At 38.2% G+C, this 24,280-nt stretch overlaps 1 protein-coding gene across 1 annotated transcript in view; it reads left to right on the top strand.

Annotated features, from left to right (window-relative positions):
* LOC311175249 (putative phospholipid-transporting ATPase IM) overlaps positions 1-24,280 on the top strand; it is a gene marked incomplete at both ends in the record, with an annotated part of 155,957 nt that overhangs the window by 26,956 nt on the left and 104,721 nt on the right. The window lies entirely within an intron of this gene.

Here is a 24,280-nt window from a genome sequence, read left to right as displayed (position 1 = left end):
TATATCTCAACTTGGATAAGCTTAGGCAATTAATTGGATAACCTGTGTAAATACCACCCCCCAAATAAGATAAAGAAAGTTTCTACTATCCCAGAAAGTTCCCTTTTCCCTGTTTCATTCATACTCTCTGTATTCCACAGAACAATCTTCCAATTTCTATCAGGTTAGTTTTGTTTGTTTTTAAAAATTAATATAAATGAAACCATTCAGCATCTGTCTTTGCTTTTTTGCTCAGCATGAAACTTTTTTTGTTTTTATACATTTAATTTATTTATTGAGGGCCTCTGTGGTGGTGCAGTGCATTGAGTGTGCCCGGTGGAGCTGTCCACAGCCTCTGCAGCTCAGGTTCTATCCCCGGCTGGCTAGGAAGATATCCACATGGCGCGGCAGACCTCTCCAGTCTTACCCGCTGCTCCCCTCAGCAGTGTATTTCAGTCGGTCTGCCTGTTCTGCTTCTCACTCTGTCTCTGGTGAATCCTCTCACCCCCCACACCTCTGGCCTACACCCCAGCTCTTGTATGCACAAATAATCTTTAAAAAAAAATCTTAAAAATCTTATTTATTGATGTAATGCTGGTTTACAGCATTGTTTATGATTTAGAGGTATAACAAAGTTTTTTGATATGCATCCATATGGTTGAATATAGCAATAGTTCATTTTTTCTTTTTAAAATTTTTCATCAATTTTATTTATTTGCCAATTGTTTACATAAGTATGCAATTTGGGGAGTATAAGTTGACATCTCCAATATGTGCACAAGCTTCACTCACTGCCAAAGCTCTAGGCCCAATGTCCTATCAAATTCCCTCCCTTACTCACAACACTTTTCCCCACCCTATCCCCTCTTGTAAACATTATTTTTCATAGACTCTGCATAATTTATGTTGTGTTTTGCTAGTTTGTTTTCTCTGGTTATTTGTATACCACAAATGAGTGAAACCATAGAGTAACTGTTGTTCACTTTCTGATTTGTTTCACTTAGCATAATCACCTCAAGATCCATCCATTTTATCTCAAAAGATACTAGTTCATCTTTTTAAATAGTTGAGTAGCATTCCATTGAGTATAAATTCCACAATTTCTGGATCTCCTTTTTCAGTTTGATATAGTCCCATTCATTTATTTTTGCCTTTATTTCCCTTGCCATTGGAGTTGTGCCTCCAAGAACATCTCGGTGGTTGATGTGCAGGAGTGTATCACCTAAGTTTTCCTTTATGTATTTTATGGTTTCAGGTCTTATATTCAAGTTTTAAATCCATTTTAAATTAATTTTGTGTAGGTAGTTAAGTAAGGTTCTAGTTTCTATTTTTTGCTTGTGGCTACCCAAATTTCCCAGTATCATTTTTCAAAGAGGCTTTCCTTTCTCCATTGCATGATTGTGGTTCTTTTGAAAAAGGAAAAAATGATAAAACTCATTCTAGACTTTTTAGACTGGCATTGGGAACTTGATAGTATTGACCCAGAGGGCATAATTAATGGCCTGTAGGTGGGAACCACACTGAGCTAGATTTTAGCTCATCGTGAGGTTGAATGTTGCAATGAATAAGTGTCCAACAAGGGAGCAGACTGCACCATGAAATAATTACCCACTACAATAGGTTAACCACCTGTCAGAGATGATATTAGAAGGAAGGAAAGGCATTAGATACACTCTAATGCAGCCTTTAGTCTTTAAATAAAGTCCATGGCCAAAAGCAAAGAAAATAGCAATAATAAGTCAAAAAATGTATTTCTTGAAGGAAAAACCACATAATAAACTGACCTTGAATAACTAGAGAAAAGGAGCTCAGTACTCTCTGGTTTGGGTGCTTCTTAAAAAAAAAAAGCACCTTGAATATTATTAATACTGTTCAGCTAGATCAGTTACTTGCCCCTCCACCCCCAAAGTATGCTTCCTGCCATCTTGAATCATAATTATATAGTGCGCTACAAGAAAATTCTTTATTGTTGTATGAATACCACTTTGAGCAGTGTTATTACAGTAAAAAGAACTTGTGTACATTCTTTAACATGTACTGGGATGTTCATATAATTATCTACATAGGTTCTTTTTTTTATGAGGTAACATTAGCTTACAACAGTGTATGATTTAGAGACATAGCATCACAACTTCTCAGATTCATGTCACCACACCCATCACCAAGGCACATGGTTCTCCATCATAATCCATCATTCCATTTCCATAATCCATAATCCATTACATTTTGATAACCATCTGTTCTTTTACCTTCATGAATTTGTATATTTAGTTTCTTGTATATTTAGTTTTCTCTATTACTTGTTTGAATTCTCTGGTCCCTTCACTTTCTCTCTCCCCCTTTTGGTGTACTTGTTTCTTTATGTTTACTTTCCAAATGAAGTTAGATCTAGAAGTGTGCCTTCATTTTTTTTCTCCCTTCTTATCTCTTTCTTTTCCACCTGAGTCCTTTGTGCATTTTGATCTTCAAGGTCACTAATTCAGTCATCCATTTGGCCCAGCGTGCTTCCATGGCTTTCTCCATAATTTCCTCTATTGATCTTTTGGCATCCTCCAACACCCTTATTGTTTAAATATTTAGTTTCTAATTTCTATTCATTAATTATATTCCTCATGCTATTATCCCCTCCCCGTCATTTCTTTCTATTTCTTTGTCATGGCAATTATGCATTCTCTGTCTTGTAGGAAGATAAGATCTTCCACATATTTTGTGGTTCGGTTCTGGAGAATTGTTCCATCCTTGTGATGTCATATTGTCTTGAGGTCTCAACTTATCATGTATTGTGTTGTGGTTTTTGTTTCTTTCCCCTGTGCATTTTGCTGTTTTATATCCTCTCTTCAGGCACTCTAAACTCTCAGATAGTATCAAATTGAGAGGGTCAGGGGTAGTCCAAGAGAGTACACTGGGGTGAGGGAGGGTTCCAGCCCTTACTTCCTACACTGGCCACCAGCTAGCAGGATGCCCTTTGTCCACAGTCTGTGGTCACTGTGGTTACTCAGAGTTTCTGACTACACAGTCTGGGTGCCTGCACAGAGGCTTCTCAGTAGGGAGATGTAGGTGGCTTCTTTGCCTTTTGAAGCTCATCCAGGTACCCCCTGAAGATAAATCTATGGCTCCCAGCAATATTCCCCCTGGGCCGGCAGTCTCCCACTGTGCAGGGATGTGCAGGATCAGGGAAGCAAGTGCCAGAGATCATGGTAGTACCAGTTCTGTTCCTCTGCCAACTTCCCAAAAGGGGTACAAAAAACACACTCTCTAGGCTGTGTTGATGTTGATTGTGGTTATTTTCTGTTTCTATTTGTGCACTCTGTGCTCAGCCTGGAGGTCATGTGGGACAAGTGGTGGGTGGAAAACCTGATTTTCCAAAGTCTATTGTCCAGGAGGCCCTGGCAGTATGGCAATGAGCAAAATGCCTGGAGGTCCTGGACTCTCCCACAGAGCAGGGATGCACAGGGTGGGGAAACTATCACTAGAGATCATGCCAGTTCCAAGTCTACACTTCTGTGCCCAAAGTGGGCACGGAAAAGCCACTCGTCAGATTGTGTTCACTGTGGCTACTTGCAGCTCCTGACTGTGCTCTATGGGTGCAGGTTCAGAGGCTGTGGGGTTGGGGGGAAGGGTTGGTTGATTTTCCTGCCTCCCTATGACAGGCACAGACAACCTGGGAGCCCAGAATTTGCCTCGGGGGTAGACAAGTGGTTCCTCCCAACACTGAAACTAGTCACTGGCTGCCTAGGTACCCTTTTTGACTAGTTGAGCAAGTTATGCTCTCTCTGAGGAGTATGCACTCTCCAACCAGGGCTGGAGCCTCAGGAGAGCCCAGGGGCACTTGGTGAAGAAGGGCACTATCCCTTTAGGTAAACTGGCACCAATTCTGACTTACTGTTTCGCTATCTTTCCTACCTTTTCTAATGGTTTCTGTCTCTCTGTCTCTCCTTCTTGCTGAGACACCAGTCCTCATGTCCCCAGCTCTGCTCCAGTTGTGACTGTTTCCTCCTAGGCTAAATATTTTGACCATATAGCTGGTTCTGTATTCCACTTGGCCACATGATTTGCTGGTCTGACTTTTTGTGTTACTATCATTTGTATCATTAGGATCAGCAATGAAGCATCTTTAGGTTATTTCAGTTCCTAAAGATCTGGTTAGAGGCTAGAAAGCTTTTTGTTTTAATTTCAATTAATTAATTAATTTTTAAAGATTTATTTATTTATTTATTTATTTATTTATTTATTTATTTATTTATTTATTTATTTATACAAGCACTGGGTACAGTCAGAAGTGTGGGAGGGTGAGAGAATTCACCAGAGCGGGGAGCAGAGCAAGCAGAAGGACCAAAGTACATTGCTGAGGTCTGCGCACCATGTGGGACCCTCCTCCTGTGGCCGGGGAGCAGCCTGGGATCGAACTGGCGCTGTAGAGGCTGCGGGCAGCTTCGCAACCCAACGCTCAACCACTGAGCCACCGGGGAGGCCCTTAATTTTTCTTTTTTTTTTTTTAATTTTCTAGAGGCATGTCTTATTTATTTATTTATTATTTGTTTGTTTGTTTGGTTCATACATGCACTGGGTACAGTCAGAAGCGCGGGAGGGTGAGAGAATTCACCAGAGCCAGAGCAGGGAGCAGAGCAGGCAGAAGGACCGAAGTACACTGCTGAGGGGAGCAGCGGGCGGCAGGAGAGGTCTGCGCGCCATGTGGGACCCTCCTCCGGTGGCCGGGGAGCAGCTGGGGATCGAACCGGCGCCTCAGAGGCCGCAGGTAGCCTCGCAACCCAGCGCTCAACCGCTGCGCCACCGGGGAGGCCCCCCTTTAATTTATCTTTTTTATTTCCTTGCAGTGTTGTAGTCCCCATAGTTCTCCTACCACCATATCACCGGTAAACCATCACCATTATTCCCTTGTGTTCTCCCCTCCCCTGTTTTAACTCTTCCCCTTCCCTTGCTATTTGCCTCAGATCTATGATTAGCTTGTTAGTTTTATCTTTTTCTTGACCTTTTGTTTGGTTTTTCTATATTCTACATAAAAATGACACCACCCAATATTTAACTTTTTCCTTCTGACCTATTTCGCTTAGCATAATCCCTTCCAACTCCATCCATGTTGCCACAAATGGCATGAGTTTGTCTTTTTTGATTGCTGAGTAGTATTTCATCATGTATATATACCATGGCTTTTTGATCCATTAATCTATTTTGGAGCATTTGGGTTGTGGAATGAATATTTTTTGATCCTAAAATATCAAAAAATGAATAGTTTTTGATCCTAAAATAACAGAAAATGAATATTTTTTGATCCTAAAATGTTCATTTATTCACTCACTCAATAGACACTTTTGAACCCCTACAGTATGCCAAGTAGTACCCACCTTCCTTGACTTCAAGTAGCTTTTTTTTAAAAATATATTTAAAGGGCAGGCTTATTAGGGAAGGGACAAACAGTTAAAGACACTTGCATAGACACAAGCGGGCATGAAGAGCTGTCCCCCAGAAGGGACAGGTTTGCTGAGAGAGGCCTGCATATTTACAGGCAGGCGGCCTTGACAGGTCATGGTCAGGCAGGAAGCTGCTGCCCTGCAGAGGGACAGAGTTGGTGAAAACAGGCACCTGCATAGTCACAGGTGGGCAGTGCTGCTCAAGTAGCTTTTTTATGTTTCAATATAACACGTGTCCTCACACAACTGTTAGGTTTAGAGTAGAAAAGATAACTTAAAAAGTTTATTTAACATCTCTACAGGTGGTATATTTTCCAGAGGAGCATAGACTCGCTACCTTCATATTGACCTGGGGTTGTGAGAGGAAAATATGCAGAGTGATATTTCATCTCAACAAATAATTAATAGCTGCAACATTTAATAAAGGAGCATTTGCATTTGTGTAAACCTTCAGAACATCCCTGGAAGCTTGGGCCACTGATGATATATATGTTGTGGGCAAATAATAATTTTCTCCCAGATATGTTTCATTATTTTTCTCCATGTTATAAATCTCACATTCATCAAAATGTGAAAAATTCCATACTTACAACATTATGATTACTGGCTATTTTCTGTTTGTAATTGACTCTTTCTGTGTTGCTTAGATGAGAGGCCCAAAGATGATTTTTGTCCTTTTCTACAAAGAAATCAGGAGGAGTATTGTTCATGTATAAAATACCTAATTCAGATTTCATGTTGTTTGGTAATATGGGAAGTGAAAGAAGTAGATAATTACAGGCTTTCTTTAAACTAGCTCAAGCTGTTCTTGATTCTAAGATGGGGGTTGTGGAGCCAGCACAAATTACTTCACAGGAAAGTCTTTAGTATATTGATGGGGTTTGGGGTGGGAAGAATTAGACCAGGATCACATTGGGTCTCTCACGGTGCTTTGCAAGACTTTTCTCCAAAAAATATTAAAAAATATATTTTTTCATTGTATGGGTAGAAAGACAAATATAATCCAGCTTGGATCCATTATTGTGTATCCATTATTATTCATTTTTTTTCCAATTTTAAAATAAATGAAAATTAAAACATTTTTGTATGCTCCTAAAAGCATTGTAGGCTCTAGGTACTGCATCTACTGTGCCTACCAATGAAGCAGTGCTTTGGTTGAAGTTTATATACTTGTTTCTCAGACATTTTTTTGACCATATATTATTTGGCAGGTACTGGTTTGGTCCTGTAACAGGGTTGGTGATAAAAAGATAAATAAGATACAGAACCCATCCTTGCAGGTGCCATACTAATGTATATAAAAGTAAATGTATGTATATTAATAGATACGTTAGAGAGTGTTATTTCTCCTTGAGTTTATCCTTCATGGTATAACAACAAATCCAAAAGCTGTTTCTCAAGTAGTTTGCAGTTACTTATATGAAGGAATTAATTTTTGTTTGAATTTGCTTTTTGTCTACTACAGTAATTTGTAAAACTGGATCTGCTCTTTTCAAAACCATCTATTTGCTTAATACTAGTAAGTGAGGTTATTATAATGAAGTGTCAATTGGTATTGGTAGACCAGCAACATTCTTAAGATAGTGCTGGTTCCAAAAAGCTTTCTTGTAACTTTCAGGTTAGTATTTCCTAATGAATTCCCTTCTACGTTTTAATTGCTTTTTGGTGTCCAAGTGGTGAGAACTTGGGAGATTTTCTTTGGTTCCAGTTTGAGATAAGGGAGAAATGCTCAATTCCTTTTATTTCACTATATTAAAATTCTGTGCAAAAAGATGATAGAAATTGTTCAGGAGATTCTAAATCCTTGCAGTTTGTCATAAATATTGCAGGACATAAATCTCCCATTGATAGTTTCCTCAGCTTTTATAACTAGGAGAGAGGGAGTAGTATATATATATATATATATATATATATATATATATAATCCATATAATTTTTAGCTTGTTATTTATCATTCCTTTAATTTTGGGGGTGGTTTTTCTTTTTTTAAAATAATGAGGTAATGTTGCTTTACAGCACTGTATATGTTTTAGGACTACAGGTTCACTCTTCTTTAATATATATTACTATACCATGCCCATTACCAAGGTAACACTACCCGCCACCACAGTCTATTGTACCCCCTCCACATGTTGCTCCTGATCCCCACTCTGGTAACCTCAGTTCTGCATATGCATTGTAAATTTTGTTTTGGTTTGGCTTTGTCTAGTCCTTTGTTTTGTTTATATAAATATAAATAAATATATTTATATGCAACTGATCCCCACTCTGGTAACCTCAGTTCTGCATATGCATTGTAAATTTTGTTTTGGTTTGGCTTTGTCTATTCCTTTGTTTTGTTTATATAAATATAAATAAATATATTTATATGCAACTAATTTAAATATATCAAAACATGATATGTTTTGATAATAACTTGTCCTTTATGTTAACTAGAATGTAATGTCCTTATAAAGTTCACTTTCTGTTCTGACTTTTGGAATCAAACGTAATACCTATTCTATTGTCTACATTAAATACCATCAAATGTTCAAAAATTTGCCTCATATCGGTTCTCTTAAAAAAACAAAATACTGAAGAGAGTGTTATACTCCCCCCCCCAAAAAAAAAACCAGACACAATAGAAGTTGCAAATGTAAGGTATGGAAAATACTTCATGGGAAGTCTGCCTCTGGCAGCAAACTGAGGACAGCGGGTTAATGGGGCGGATTTGTAAAGGTCAAGCAGGACCCTGAAGGCCATTTTCATGTTTTTTATTAACTTTTTTTAACTTATGCACACAAGAACTGGGGCATAAGCCAGAGGTGTGTGTGTGTATTGGGGGGAGGGGTGGTTTAGAGCATTCACTAGAGACAGAGTGGGGAACAGAACAGGCAGATCTACAGAAATACACTGTTGAGGGGAGCAGAGGGTGAGACAGGAGGTCTGCTGTGCCATGTGGCTTGCTCCCTGGCCTGCTGGAGGCTGGAATCGAACACATGCTGCAGTGGCTGCTGATAGCTTGATAGAGCTGTCTTTAACCCCTGCACTACCAGGGAGGCCCCTAACATTTTTTTTAATCCCCCTCACCATTCCTTATATCACCCTTGACCCTTCCTCCACCCCTCCTCCCACTTAACCTCAGAAACCTTACTTCATTTATTAATGACTGCTAAATTTTATAAGTATTCTACTTTGTTGAATCATCTGCTATGTAAAGGTCCAATATTTGTCTTTGTCATCCTGACTTACATCACTACACATAATTTCTTTTCAACTCCTTCCATTTTTGCTGTAAATGGCAACATTTTGTCTTTCCTTATGGCTGAGTGTCTAATTGGTGCTATAGGTTACTCTTTTTTTTTCTTTTTCTGTTCTTGTAATTAGCTTTTAGCAATTTTATTATAATGTTTCTTGGGTGGTATTAATTTATTTGAAAGTCTTCTGGCCTCTTGGATCAGGATGTCTTGTTTCCCATATTGAGATAGTTCTCAGTAATGATGTCTTCAAATAAAATTTCTATGCCTTTCTCTTTCTGGGACCCTCACAATATGATGTTCTTTTTCCTTAGGTTATCCCAAAGAACTCTTACACCGTTTTAATTTTTTAATTCTTTTTCCCTCTGTTCTACTTGTGTGTTTTCTGACATTATGCTTTCAAGCTCGCTATTTTCCACTGCTTGCCTTTGTCTACTCTTTAGGTCCTTGTGATTTTTAATTTGGTTATACTATTTTTCAGATTAGTTTAGTTGTGGAAGTCTTATATTTTCTCAATCCTTATTGTGTTCCTATTTATCTATTGTTTTTCTTAATTTTGCAAACAAGGTTATAACTTTTACCTTAAACTCCTTAAACTGCTTCCGGCATATTCCACAGTTCTGTTGGATTGAGACTTCTCTCAGGGATTTTCTTTTGTTCTAGCATCTGTAATATGTTCTTCTGTGTCTTCATTTTTAGATTGTATGAGTCACAACAGTTTCTTTTTATTAGTGAACTGTCTTTACACCTGTAAGTGTTGGCATGCACAGTGCAGGATCCCTATGATCCAAGCAGATGGGTCAAGGAGAGTCCTGGAGCCCTCGGTGGCTTTGCAGGCTTTTATTGAACTTTACCAGGTACTTGGCAGGCGGGGGTGCCAGGGGGCCAGGATCTGGCAGGCCTCCCAGCCCCCGGGGAGTCCTCACTGTTTCTGGGCTCTCTGGTGTTCTCTCGGGTATCCCGCTGTCTCTGCTTCTCTGCTGCTTCCACTGCTGCTACTGCGCTCTTCTGCTGGTTCCGTCCTCGAGACACTGCCCTCATAAGCCCAGTCTCAGCCCAGGTGTACCCACCTAAGCATGCCCACACCCTACTCCAGGTGCCCGCCATCAGGCATGCATGTAGGACCGCAGGGATCCATCATTAATGCTAATGGAAGGAGGGCAGAAAAGCCTGATAAATTTTCACTTACCCCACCACACCCCACCTACAAAAAGCTGGGTATAATCCAAAGTTTTTTTTTAATCCAGGATCTTTAGGTGTCTATTATTTCTCAGACTGCTGCCTTTGTACCTGTATAGGCAACATGGGCACTGGTACTGGCAAGGCCTAATAGAAAGGAACTGGGTAGCAGGGTACCAAAAAGTCATCTCCAGTGAGCATCAATGTTCAAGCTTCTTACTGTGCCATCCATGTATGGAGGATATTGACAGTGACCTCCCTTAAATCCCCTGTAGGGTAAGTGAATTAATCAGGCTTGTTATGCCAGTAGCCTCTATGGCTGTCACCTGCGGCCTTGATTGTGTTGCTGCAGAGGGCGCTTGGGAGTGTGGGTGCGGGGCACACGTGCCTGATTGTGGACACCTAGAGTATGGGCAGGGGCTTTGGTGAGTGTGCACCCCTGAGCCTAGAGGCTGGGAATATAACGATGGTTGCCAGAGAACTAGTGGTGTGACTCCAGAAGAGGTGGGATATCTCATTTTCATCCTTTCTTTGCAGGTTTGTTTTGACCATTTGAGGTTTTTTGTTTATCTATACAAATTGTAGGATTGTTCTATTTCTGTATAGAATGTTACTGGGATTTTAGCAGGGATTACAATGAATCTATATATTGCTTTACGCTTTTGACAATACTGATTCTTCCATGAGCAGAGAATGCCTTTCCATTTCTTTGTGTCTTCTTCAATTTCTTTCAACAGTATTTTATAGTTGTCAGAATACAGGTCTTTCACTTTCTTGGTAAAATATATTCCTAGGTATTTTATCCTTTTTGATGTGATTTTTAAATGACTTTGTATTTGTCATTTCTTGTTCTGTTAGTTCATTGTTTGCTTATAGAAGTACAACAGATTTTTGCATATTGATTTTGTAGCCTGCAAGTTTATTATTTTTAGCAATTTTTTTTGGTGGACTGTTTATAGTTTCTATATATATAGCATATCAGCCACACATAGGACAGTTTTACTACTTCCTTGTTTTCTTCTTGGTCTTAGAGGAAAAGTGTTTAGTTTTTCCTCATTGAACTGAATGTTAACTATGGGTTTGTCATATATGACCTATATTATCTCTAGGTATATTCCTTCTATTGCATTTTATTGCATTTTTTAAAAAAATCATAAAATTAAAAAATCATAAATGAATGCTAAATCTTATCAAATTATTTTTTTCTGTACCATTGAAATGGTCCACAATTTGTATATTTCATTTTGTTGGTTTTATGAATTATATTGATGTGTTTGCATATGTTGACCCATTTTTGCATCCCTGGAATATATCCCACTTTTTAATGTGTTGTTTAATTTAGTTTGCTAATATATTTTTTTAAAGATTTATTTATTTACGCATACAAGAACAGGGGTTCTTGGTGCCTGCATCACCAAGGGAGGCCCTAGTTTGCTAATGTCTTTTTGAGGACTTTTGTGTCTATGTTCATTAGAGATAATGGTCTATAGTCTTACTGTACTGTGCTTGTCTGGTTTTGGTATTAGCATTATTCTGACTCCATGAAAGAAGTAAGGAATTGTTTCCTCATTCTTGATTTTTTGGAAGAGTTTGAGAAGGATGCATATTTGATCTTTCTTGATTGGTAGTCACCACTGATACCATCTGGTCCTAGACTTCTGTTTTTTTGTAAGGTTCTTGATTACTATTTCATTTTCTTTACTTGTGATAAGTCTGTTCAGATTTTCTTATTATTCATAACTCAGTATTGGGAGCTTGTATGATCAAGGAATTTATCCATCTAGTTTGTCCAATTTGTTGGCCTATAGATGTTCAAAGTAACTCTTATCCTTTATGTTTCCATAGTATCTATCATATTTTCTCCTTTCATTATTTTGTTTGATTTGAATCTTTCACCTTTTTTTCTTCCTTAATGCCATCTAGTCTATTTAATCATTTAAAACTCATGTTTCCTTACTTATTTTTGGTTTGGAGGATTTATCCCTTGATGTAAGTGGGGGTTTAAAGTCTCCTATCATTATGTTGCTGTCAATTTTTTCCTTTAGATGTGTTTATGTATATATAAACTTATATATATATATATATATATATATATATACCTATACATATAGGTACTTCTAAATAGGAGATATATGTATCCATATATATGATTGTGATAGCTTTTCCTGATGGCTTGACTCCTTTCATTGTTATACCCATTATTGTGTTTGTTACTGTTTTTGTTCTAAATTCAATTTTTTTAATAATAAATTTTATTTTTATATTCCCCATACAATTGCAACCCCCCCATTCTGACCCCAATCCCTCCCCTCCCACCCCCCCCACCCCCCAAAGAGTGTCTCTGGTTCATAGTTTTTTTGTTGATTTTGATTTTCACTTTCTTATAGTTATTCATTTTCCTGGTCCCTTATTTAAGTTTTCTAGATTCCTGCTATGAGTGAGACCATCCGGTATTTTTCTTTTTCTTTCTGGCTTATTTTGCTGAGCATGATCCCTTCCAGCGCCATCCATGTTGCTGCAAATTGCATGTGTTTATCTTTTTTGAATGCTGATTAATATCCCATGGTATATATGTACCACATCTTCTTGATCCAGTCATCTATTTTTGGGCATTTGGGCTGTTTCCAAAGCTTAGCTCTTGTAAATAGTGCTGCTATAAACATAGGGGTGCAGGTGCTCTTTGGAATTGATGTTTCTGTGTCCTTTGGGTAAATACCTAGGAGTGGAATTGCTGGATCATATGGAAGCTCTATGTTTAGTAGGTCCAGAAATCTCCACACAGCTCTCCATAGTGGTTGGACCAGTTTGCACTCCCACCAACAGTGCAGAAGAGTTCCTTTTTCTCCACACCCTCGCCAACATTTGTTGTTGCTAGTTTTTTTAATATGTGCCATTCTCACTGGTGTGAGATGGTATCTCATGGTAGTTTTGATTTGCATTTCCCTGATGACAAGTGATGTTGAACATTTTTTCATATGCCTGTTGGCCATTTGCATTTCCTCTTCAGAAAAGTTTATTTTTAGCTCTTCTGCCCATTTTTTGACTGGATTATTTTCTTTGTTGTTGTTGAGTCGCATTCAATTTTGCCTGATGGGAGTATACCAGTACAACCTTTCTTTTCAACTTGATTTGTGTGGAATATTTTTCCATCCCATCAGTTTGAGTCTGTGAATGTCCTTATCCCTTAAGTGAGTCTCATCTAGGTAGCAGATAGTTGGAAGTATATGTATGTACTAAATTGATAACCACTTACATTAGAACACATCTAAAATGTGTATTTTTATCCCTACCATGTTTTAAACTTATGCTGTGTCATTTTCATCCTTAAGTTATATAAATCGCTGGACTAGTTGTAGATTTAGTTAATTTTACTACTTCATCCTTTAATCTTTGCTCTATGTAGGTGGTTGGTTTACTATATTTATTGTAAGCATATCTTTTAAAGTGAGATTTTCCTCTTTTTAAGTTTTTTAGAGTCTTTTCAGTTTAGATGAGTCCTCTGTCTCCAGTGAGTAGAGTTTTCCACATGGATTTGTCCGTAGGATCTGATTTGTCCTTGGGATCTGTGTTGTTACTGGCCAGGTGAAGAGAGGTTGCCAAGTCTCCAACCCCAGATTATCGCTTGCTTCCCAGGCCAGTGCTGTAAAGATGGTGATTAGTTTTCTTTCAGTTGTGGGCCAGGTGTTGTTCAGACCAGTGTTAATGTTTTGGGCCTCAGGGCAAATAAATCTCTTCATGGGTCTGTAAAGGACTGCTTCTTAGAGTATACTTTTTCCTTGGCTTTACTGTGCTCACTTGCCCCTGGCCTTCAATGCAGGGATTACTTACTATGTTTGACCATAGGTTTGGGGTCCAGGTGTTAGGGCACAGTCCTTTCCCCCACTCCCCAGAGAAAAGTGCTGTGGACCTTAGAGATCTCTTCCTGATTGTGCCTCACTGCTCCTGAGATGGGCTGTCTTCCTTGGTGGGAGCTCCTCTCTGCCTGGGTGCTACATTTTTATCCTTTATTGTATAAACTCTTTTCATCTGGATTTCAAGTCTGCTTCTATGGAGATTAATCCATATATAACTGTAGATTCACTATGATTATGTCAGGAGGTAAGCACAAGTTTTCACAATTCTGGTCGTGTCATGCACGCATTAGATCTCTTAAGTTTTGTATTATCCAAATGCTTCATAAACACTAATAAAGTGAGGCTCTTTTTTTTTTATAGTCTTTTCCCACTTGATCTAATATTCTACTAGAAGGAACAGTTGTGGGGAAACTGGAGATGTCTTCTTGTAAAGGCTATATTTCTCTCATTCTCAGGTAGCAGAGTGCCTCTCTCTCAAATTCCTTTTCTTTTCAGTAAATGACTGCAGCTCGGTTTAGATAGCACCACACTCTGTAGCTTGTATAAGCAGCCATAGAAGTTCCCTTCATCACTATTTTTGGGTGAGTTAGTGATGCCTTTTGACTGCCCATCTGGACTGGCCTTACTTCTCTGTTTTCCCATGGCTCCCTGGGCCTCTCCTCTGCTTCCTTGCTGTGCGGGTATTTGTAGGCATGTCTACCCTTTGAAGCGATCACTGTCTTATTTGTTTTTCTTTCACTGCCTAGAATAGAGCCTTGCTCAAAGGGGCTCAATAAATATTTCTGGAATAAATCACTTTGTCTTGATTCCAGTAAATTTTATTTGCCACATGGATTCATGATCTGAGACACGGAAACCAATATGTACTAAAGAAACTCAATTTATAGCTCCATGCATCTTACAGTGATAAACAAAAGTTTTGAAAAACACAGTTTCCAGTGTAACCCCCAAGGTATTAAGCATACAAGAGACCTCCTCAGATTTCCTTCTCATGTCTCTTTTTTACCTGGGCTTCTTTCCTCTCACTTTGTGACAGGTGGCTTGCTTTCCCCGGGATGACTGGAATGTATCTCTCAGTAGAAAATTAAATATCCTCCAGCTTCTTTGAGATTCTTGTGATCTTTAGGGGTAGCTCCTGATTTCTATTCTTTTTAAATGGGGATGTGATGAAAAGTTGTAATTATTTTCCATCTTTATAGAATGCATTGTGATCCTGGCTCAGTCCACAAAAATGTAATTTTTTGCTATAGTTAATCAAATTATAAAATAATGTAGCTAGATGAACCACAGTCTAGAATTGGGCACATACGCAAAAGCTTTAAAAGAATGCAGTGAGTTTTGAACAGAGGTTTGGGAGATTATTCTCATCAAGAACAAAGTTAACCAAAAGCTCCAGGAAGAGAGGGCAGACAAGTTATTCAGAAGAACTTCAGGGTGAAACAGAGAGAAGCTGGGAAGTGAAATGACAGGATCACAGAGCTACAAGGTTCATTGTGCAGGAACGTGTGATCTGAAGAACATCCTGGTGTATACCTTCAGTGGTCTCTTTCCCTGTTCCTTCACCTCTGGACCCAGGCACACAACAGTTTGCAGTTTCCAATTATTTCTGTATAGTAACATTGACCATCTTCTTATACCCGGAATCTTGTCTAAGCTTCTTAAAAAAGGAAGACAGCTTGGTATTTGAATTATGACTCTTCTGCCTAATCTTGCTACATATTTATTTTCCTTACTTGTGAAGTGGAACTCATAACAGTATGCACCAAATAGGATTATTTTGAAATGAATGAAATAATGTTCACAAACACTTCCTATAAGATTTAACTTTTAATAGGTGCTCAATAAATGTTAGCTGTTATTACTATCATTACATGACAGTATGTTTAAATCTATAGTCATGAATTACACAAATAGCATGTTGAGGGCATATATGAAGATTTTATCAATTTTACTTGTCTCTTGCATAATATAAATCATACATGTGCTACAAGTAGAATGAATTGGCAAAATTCCTTACATTTCTTTGTGAAGCGATATAGTAAGCATCTCAAAATGACAAACATAAGTATATTCATGGAGGAATAAAGCTCACAATAAATCAAATTTTCCAAATATCTGGAGTTGATGAGCAAATTGACTCAGCCAAGAGGAAAACAAACTCAAAGTCCTTCAGTATTTGTTTGAGTCCCCTAACTCTGCTTCCAAGCTCTTTTGTGAGGATAAGAATAAAACAAAATGTGGGAAGATTTTTTTTTTTGCTTCAGTTCTCTTTAGTTTGCTGCTTAAATGTCAATAAGTCCCAGCAGCTGTGGGTCACCATTGGGTTTCAATAGGAAACCCCTATTTGGGACACATATTTTTCAATTGTATCAGAATGTGTTCTTGGAGTCAAATCAGAAAATCTTGGAGGCTGGGGAACTCTTTTCTTTAAAACTTTCCCCACTCATTGTTCTTTCCTCATGTCTTTAATGAATTGCTTTGGCTCCCAACCACACAGACCAGATTGTGAAGAATGAAAGAAAATTAAGAAAGGAAAAAGCTTAAGTTATTGATTTGGCTTGAAGGAATTTTTCTGAGATTTCTGACCCAACCCAAAAAGCCAACAACAATCCCAAACCCCAAATGACACTCCATGTTTGGAGACAAGCTTCAGCGTCTGGAGTGGGACCAACCTTGGTTAGGAAATATTAGTTGATGCCATCAGGGTTTTATAAGGAGACCCCCAAATCCCTGTGGTGCTTCATCATTTCATGATTTGGGGGATCTAAATCCAATTGCCTTAAGACTGTCTATTAAACCACATTCAGTAAAGGACAATGCTGTGGAGTTAATGGAAGAAAGATAGTTATGTTTATTAATTAGGTGCTTAGTTTCTCTGATCACTCACAGATCCAATGGATGCCTCTTAAATCTTCCTTTTACTCTTGGTCATTTTATCAGAGCTGCTGCATTCATTAACCAGTCTTAAATACTAAGGTATTATGAATTCTTTGGGAAAACTAATAAAAATATATAAATGACCTGTCTTCTCTTGCCTACTGGAAGTGGAAGCTGGATAAAGTATAATTTATTATATTATGAGAGAGAAGAGCCCACATTAGGAGTTGGGTGTTGCCTTTGAAGAGCTGGAGTAGAATCAATGGGAACTTGCCAATTTCCAATTAGAAAATATTCAGAAAATTATTTCAAACTCTCTTGAGAAATAATATAAGCAACTTTAAGACTGACTTGCCAAGCTTAGGGGATTTCCTTTCTTCACCCCTTATTTGCCATTTTTTCCAATTTTCCGGTAAGTGCTGGTATTTTTCTGTTGCAAAGTGCTTTCTATACATTTAGTGATGGCAATGGTATTATTTTACTGATGGACCAAAGATAAGGAAAAGTCATGAGTTAAAATGTGCTCATACAAGTAGATGATGGAAAATATCAGGCCTCTTACTTCAAGACTCAGAGCTCTTCATCTTAGATGAGGGCCCTGTCATCAAATCTGATTTTTATGGCTCAAGAAAGTCTTGCTAACAGGGGTATAACATCTTGATTGCACTTAAAAATTCCCAGCAGAGTAGTGTTATGTCCCTTGCACCTTTTAAATTTGTAACTTAGTGATTTGATAACACTTTTTTATGTTACAGGGGTATTTTCTCCTTTCAGATGGAAAGACAAACATATACACATACATAAATGAATATGGTTTTATTATCTGAAACCAGGAGTGCCTTAAACAAACCATCAGCCCTATCAGATAATTATTTTGGGGAGGTAAATGGTTGTCGACAGGTCAATTATCCTGAAACGATAGTTACTTTGTTGGTAAATATTTCCCAACATTTATCTGATTTACAAATGACCATTTCATAAAATAAAAACATGTCCCCATTTATTTATCTTGGGTAGTGTGACAGGTAGCACATGACTCAAAGATAAGCATTCTATGAGGGCTTCACTGGTATTTTATTTGACTGAAGCAAACATCAATTATATTGGCCTTTATGAGTTTTGAGCAGGGAAAGCCATTTCCATGATCCTGTATGGAGTAGGACTTTGAAGCTCAATTACTCAATTATTTTTTTATCTTCTGGAGTGGATTCAAAACAAGTTTCTATGACAATGCTGCTCTGCAAATGGCTATTCTCTTGGCTCACTGAAATGATGAAGGATGGTTTCCTGTGCAGGCCCACATCTTTGTTGGGCTCCTCAGCTGTCACAGAAGAATGCTAACACTGTTAACCAATCCATCTTCTAGTTAGCACCACAGTACAGCAGCTCTCCAAGTATTTTCCAGGAAGTTTAATCTGAATCTCACAGTCATTTAGTATTTAACACAAGTGGAGTTGAGAGAAATAATAATTAGGACAACTGTGTGAAGAACATGTAGTTCATTTACTTTTTAAAATATCCTAATACACATTCCTGAGTTTAATGAGCTCAGCAGAGACCGAGGACAGAGACCCTATCATTGGGCCCTCTGCCTTGTATTTGGGATGCTGTCTCTAGGCTCAGAAGAGCTCATTTTGTGTGCTTTACATCAAGCAATGTCTTTTTATGAGGATTTCTCAAAAAAAATTATTGTTTGAGCCAAGAACTAATGCATAATTATGTTTGCTGAGAAATTGTCCTATTTTTACCTTACAGATTGTGAAATAAAGAACACTAGATGAGCCCTTCCTTTTTCTGTAGAATTTGTGGCCCCCTTGGAACACAAGGGAGAACACTATCTTCTTGGAACAGGCGTGTGTCATGTCAGGCATTTTTATTTTCATTGTTGACTCGTTGATCATCATCCTTGCTTCCACACCAGTTCTTCTATTCACTTTTAAAATTCAAACCAGTGCTTTTTCTGTTGTATTTTCTTGAGTAGTTGTTTTGGAGATAGTCTTGAAGGTAAACATGTCTGATTATTTGATTGATTATTTGGCTGGGTGTAGAATTCTAAGTTTAAAGACTTTTTCTCCTTAAAACTGGAAAGCTTCACTCCAATGCCTTCTCTCATCCTGTTGCTGATGAAAAATTTCATGTGTTTCTCATTCTTTTGTTTTCGAGACTAACCAATACTTTTTTCCTCTGGAAGTTTTTAATGTTTTCCCCTTGTCTTTGGAGCTCAATGTTTTATGAAGATCTGTGGATCCATTTTCATTGAGCCTGATTGGTACTTGGTGACCCTTTCACTTTGAAGAATTATGTCTTACTCTGGTACAGGGAATTTTCCTTTGTTGTTTATTTCCTCCTGTTCATTGTCTGTGCTTCCTTCTCCTAACTTTTCTTTTCCATATTTCCCTCCTGTTAGTCATTTTGATATATATTTTAAGATATTCTTCAGTCTTATTTCCATTCTGCCCATCTCCCTGTACAATTAGTCCATTACATGTTTTCAATCTCCAGGGTATTTTTCTTAGTCTCTTGCTTTCTTTGTTCCTACCAGATTTCTCTTGTTTCATAGATGCCAAGTCTTCATGGTACACATTAGAATTTAAATGGAAAAAAAAAACCCTCTATTGCACCTGTTTTCAAGATTATTTCTCCTCCTTGGATCCTTCTTTTTGGTGCTATTGGTTTTTCTCAAAAGTCTGGTGACTTATGTTTGTTAGTTTTTATTTACAAATGAAGGACTAGATGGATTGGTGTAGTGGCAGAGGTCTTTTTCCTGCCAGGCCTTTTCTTTAAGTAGGATGACTGGTGATGTAGGCAGCCCACAGAAAGTTTTTTCTGTGTGTTGTAAGTCTGTTCTGGCTGCTGTCACAGAATACCATTGACTGGGTGGCTTGTAAACAACAGATAAAACTCACATTCTGGGGACTGGGAAGTCCAAGATCAAAGGGTGGGCAGATTTCGTGTCTGGTGAGGTACTGCTTCCTGGTTCATAGATGGTATGAACCATTTTCTTGCTGTATCCTCACGTCAGGGAAGGGGCAAGGGAGTTCTCTGGGACCTCTTTTCTATGAGTACAACTCCCACTCAGGAGGAGTCCATCCTTATGGTCCAGTCACCTTGGAATGCCCCCTGGATACCATCACATTGGGGATGAATTTTGAAGGAACACACACTGTCCATCTATATTGCTGTGGATTAGAGTCAGGAAAGCTGGCAAACTCCATAACTGCCTCAGTAAATCTTGGTTTCTTAGGACCTGAGTCTGCCATAGCTGATGAAGAGGCTCAGATCTGCATCTCTCTTAGGTCAGAACACCCGCCTTGGTTTCCTGCCCAGGGATGTTTCCTACTCTCTTTGGTGTACAAGGCAGGGCAATGTGGGAAGGCCTTTTTGGCTTGATTATTATTTAATTATTCTGGTGATGCTTCCACACTTAGACACAGGTAATTTATCTTCCAATTCAGGACACTTATGAGAGTGAAAGGAGACCCAATTTATTGATTTGTGATAAAGCACATAAACTAGGGCTGTTACTCTAATTATAACACATTTTCAATTTTTATATTTAGTGACTGAATTTGGACCTTTTCTGGGTGTAATGGCAGGATGGGCAACTGAGCAGGTTTTCTAATCCAGCTGACGGGTAAAGAAGAGTCCTGGCGCCCTCGGCGGCTTTTCTCAGGCTCATATTGATCTTTCACATGTAGTGTAGCAACCAGGTACATGGCAGGCAGGGGTGCTGCAGGGCCAGGATGCAGGAGGGCCTCCAAGCCCCCAGCAAGTCTTCCCTCTTAGCTTTTCTCTACCCCCTTCTCTCTCCTGCTTCTTTCTCCTTCTGCTTCTCTTGGTGACTATATCTATATTCCTTCCATGGCCCACAGAAGTAAACAAGACAGTTTGCAGCAATGTAACAACTGCAGGTGCCCCATCAGTCAGGGCAATCCTAATGGCGGGAGGGCAGAAAAGCCTAAAAACCATTTACCCTACACTGGGGTCGCATTGGGAAGAATATTCTTCTTTTTTTGGGTCAAATTGATACCATCTGATTTCTATTTTATTTTCTGGTCTGTCTTTTAAATTTATGAAAATCTACTAGGCCCTGTTCTTATTTTTTTTTATTTTATATATTTTTTACATCATTTTTCATTTTTGCACAACGTATGCATTTCCATCTTGGTTATATTCCCCATGCAATTCCCACCCCCCTTATTTTGACCCTAATCCCTCCTCTCCTTCCCCCCGCCCCAGTAGTGTGTCGATGGTTTATAGTTGCTTGTTGATTTTGATTTTACTATAAATTGGCCCCATTCTTGTTTTCCAGCACTTTACATTTTTATTCTTTCTTAAATACTCCTGTCATTTCAGTAGGACCTGAGGGAAAAGTAGATAGAAGGACATTCTCAGTTTGCTATCTTGAACTGGAAACTCTTCTACCCCACTTTAAATGTATGCTTAAGTGTTATAGACTTACTATGATTACACACACACACACACACACACACACCCCCTTGTGTTTCATTTTACTATTTTGAAATCAGACAAATTCAATGATAACAATTGTGTAGGAGTGTGCTTTCACTGGTGAATTGTAAATCCCTTGGTGAGTACTTCCCTTCACTGTTCTCACATCTGGAAAATCCCATGATGCCTATGAAATATTGGGCATTAAGTTGTTGAACCTCTGAGCAATTCTCAATGGAAGCTGTTTATGGGGGATTTGTTTTCAGTTTCCTCTTCTTGTAGAATGTGACTCATTGCCAAGAAGGCTTTATATTCCCTCATGCACTGTCACAGCACATGGAAGATAGTCAATACCTGCAAAGGTAATTCAGGCTTAACATAGTCCTGTTAAAGGCAGAAAACTATAGAGATTTAGAAGCAAAGCGAGAATTTTGCAGAACTTAGTAAAAGCTTGGAAAATCTTCTGCCTGCATGAATCCACAAAGATGCAGTTCATAAAGACAACAATTGTGGAATGTAGGGAAGCAAAAATTAAGATTTAACAATGAGCACTTAGAAGCAAAAAGAGAACATTCTGGTATAACAGCGTCTCATGGAAAAGAGCAATGAGGACATCCAGAAGAGGATCTAAACTTTGCTGGTGCAGAAATACTCTTTGGCTATTTTGGGAAAAGGTCCTTAGTCCTTGGGGAGGGTGGTTTCAGGGAGATGCTGGGTAAGAGTCAAGATTCTGGTGGAGTGAGTAAAATTTGGTACAGAATTATAGAATACTGCTCTTGAATGTGCTTCATATACATGTGAAATCTAAAAATAATCGTTGTCTAAATGTATACAATTTATAGAATGTTAATATAAAAATCACCCTATTTGTAATATACAAATTAGCAAACCACTTTGACTTACAGCTAAAGTTAATCTATAAATTCCATGCAACATGCCGGTGGGCCAGGCTAAGCTTTGCTATAAGGAAGAGAGCCATCCATGCCCACCCTCCCAATAATATCCATTTTTTAAAAAGATGTATTTTTATTTATACAAGAACTGAGGTACTGGCCAGAGGCATGGGAGGGTGAGAGGATTCACCAGAGACAGAGTGGGGAGCAGAACAGTCAGAAGATCTGAAAGCACTGCTGAGGGGAGCAACAGGAGAGACAGGAGAGGTCTGCCGAGCCATGTGGGAATCTCCCTGGCCGGCCGGGAATTGAACCTGTGCTGCAGAGGCTGCGGACAGCTTCACAGCGCTGCACTCAACCCGCTGCACCACCAGGGAAGCCGTCCATTATTTTATTTTATTTTATTTTATTTTATTTTATTTTACTTTACTTTACTTTACTTTACTTTACTTTACTTTACTTTACTTTACTTTACTTTACTTTACTTTACTTTACTTTACTTTATTTTGTCAGCAGCTTTACTCTGCCTGGGTTAAGATAGGGATGTATAAGTAAATTATTCAGGTTTTTATATTTTTAAGTCCCCACAAACCTCCAAATGCCATTTTGGCACTGATATTTTTGCTTTTTTTGGAGAAGAGCAAGAAAGAGAGGATGTTGCTTTATAACTAAGGTTTAAATATTTCTTTCTACAGTACAGAGATTCCTTAAAAATTTGAAAATAGATTGACCATGTGATGCAGCAATTTTACTCCTAGGCATTTATCTGAAGAATATTAAAACACTAATTCAAAAGGTATTTGCACCCTTTTGTTCATAGACTCTTTACTCACAAGAGCCAAGGTGTTGAAACAACCTAAATATTCATTGACGGATGAATGGCTAAAAAAGTTGTGTTATAGACACTCAATGAAATACTACTCGGCTCTTGAAAAAAAGATGAAATCTTGTTTTTTTTTTTTTGTTACAACATGGATGGAACTTAAAGGGATTATGCGAATCAAAATATCAGTAACCGAAAGACATGCTGGATGATTTTATTCATGTGGAATATAAATAAAGAAAACAATCTAACAAAACTCAAGAAAAATCAACTCTTAGACCCTGAGAACAAAATATGATGGTTACTAGAGGGAATGGAAAAGGGAACTGGGGGGAATGGATAGCTGAATTCAATTTGATAGTGTGAATGATACTAGAATTTTCATGGTGTATATATATATATATATATATATATATATATATATATATATATACACACACACACACACACACACACACATTTTGTGGCATGAAGCTGTAATCCTAAAATCTTGTATTTTAAAATTTGGAACACTTCATGAATTTGTGTGTTATCCTTGTTCATTTTCTCTGTATCATTCAGTTTTTACTATGCATGCAGCCAAAACAAGCACCTCCCCTAACATATCGAATTGTAAACCAATACAATTTTTTCAAAGTCATCTCTTTTAGGGATGGTTGATTGAGAGGTTGCTTCCTGGTGGGTTCTGGATTTCAGAGTCATACATGTTAGGGGCAAGCCCACTTAGTGTCATCAGCTGTAGACAGCAATTCAATGTTGTTTTAATGAGCAATTAGGTGAGCTAGTCTGGAAAACAGGCACAGTAACAGGAATAAGACTTTATTAAATGGATAAGAAGGAAACCATGTAGGTGGATATTTAAATAAAGACACTCTACAGATGGTGGAAATTCACCATGACCAAAGACTGGTTGTTATTTGTAGGGAGCAGTTCTTACAGGTGAACCTATGTGCCTCCAACTCACTTTCCACCTCCTAGTCTATTCTGGTATAGAGCTATAGCCTATCTTCTTTTTTTGCCATCTGTCACCTTTATAGGGAGAGAACTGTGGGATTAAGGGAATCATAGAAGAGATGGTTAAGTCCATGAGAATCCAACTTTGACATATGGTGGACCTTCTTTTCAAAGCTTTCATTATTCCAACCTTAATTTTTGTCAATTTGAGATTCAATAAACATGGAACTTGCTATCTTAATTACAAAAAGTGCTCTGTTGGTGTTTCTGAAGCATTGTTTTTCCTTGCTTTTGGCAAATTTTCTTGCTCTCTGAAAATCTGTGGTTTGTTGTCCTTTTATTTTGTTATTTGTACTGGTGTTTGCCTTTGCTTCCAGAAGCAATTTAATTTTTGGTTACTTCCAGCTAAGGGCAGGTCTTGGTACCCTGATGATGTGGATTTATTCTCAATATGTCTGGGTTGTTTAGAACTATCATCTTTGACTCTGTGGCCATAAAGACAGTGGTCTCTCTGGCTACCTCATTCTGCTTTTGTTTAGATATGCTATATTTTGTAACTTTTCTGAAAAGTCTTTTTTTCAGGTTGGCATTTGCTTTTAAGCAG

This window comes from Talpa europaea, assembly GCF_964194135.1.
Source record: "Talpa europaea genome assembly, chromosome: 8".
NCBI classification, from domain to species: Eukaryota; Metazoa; Chordata; class Mammalia; order Eulipotyphla; family Talpidae; genus Talpa; species Talpa europaea.
This window is presented reverse-complemented; position numbering and strand designations above follow the sequence as displayed.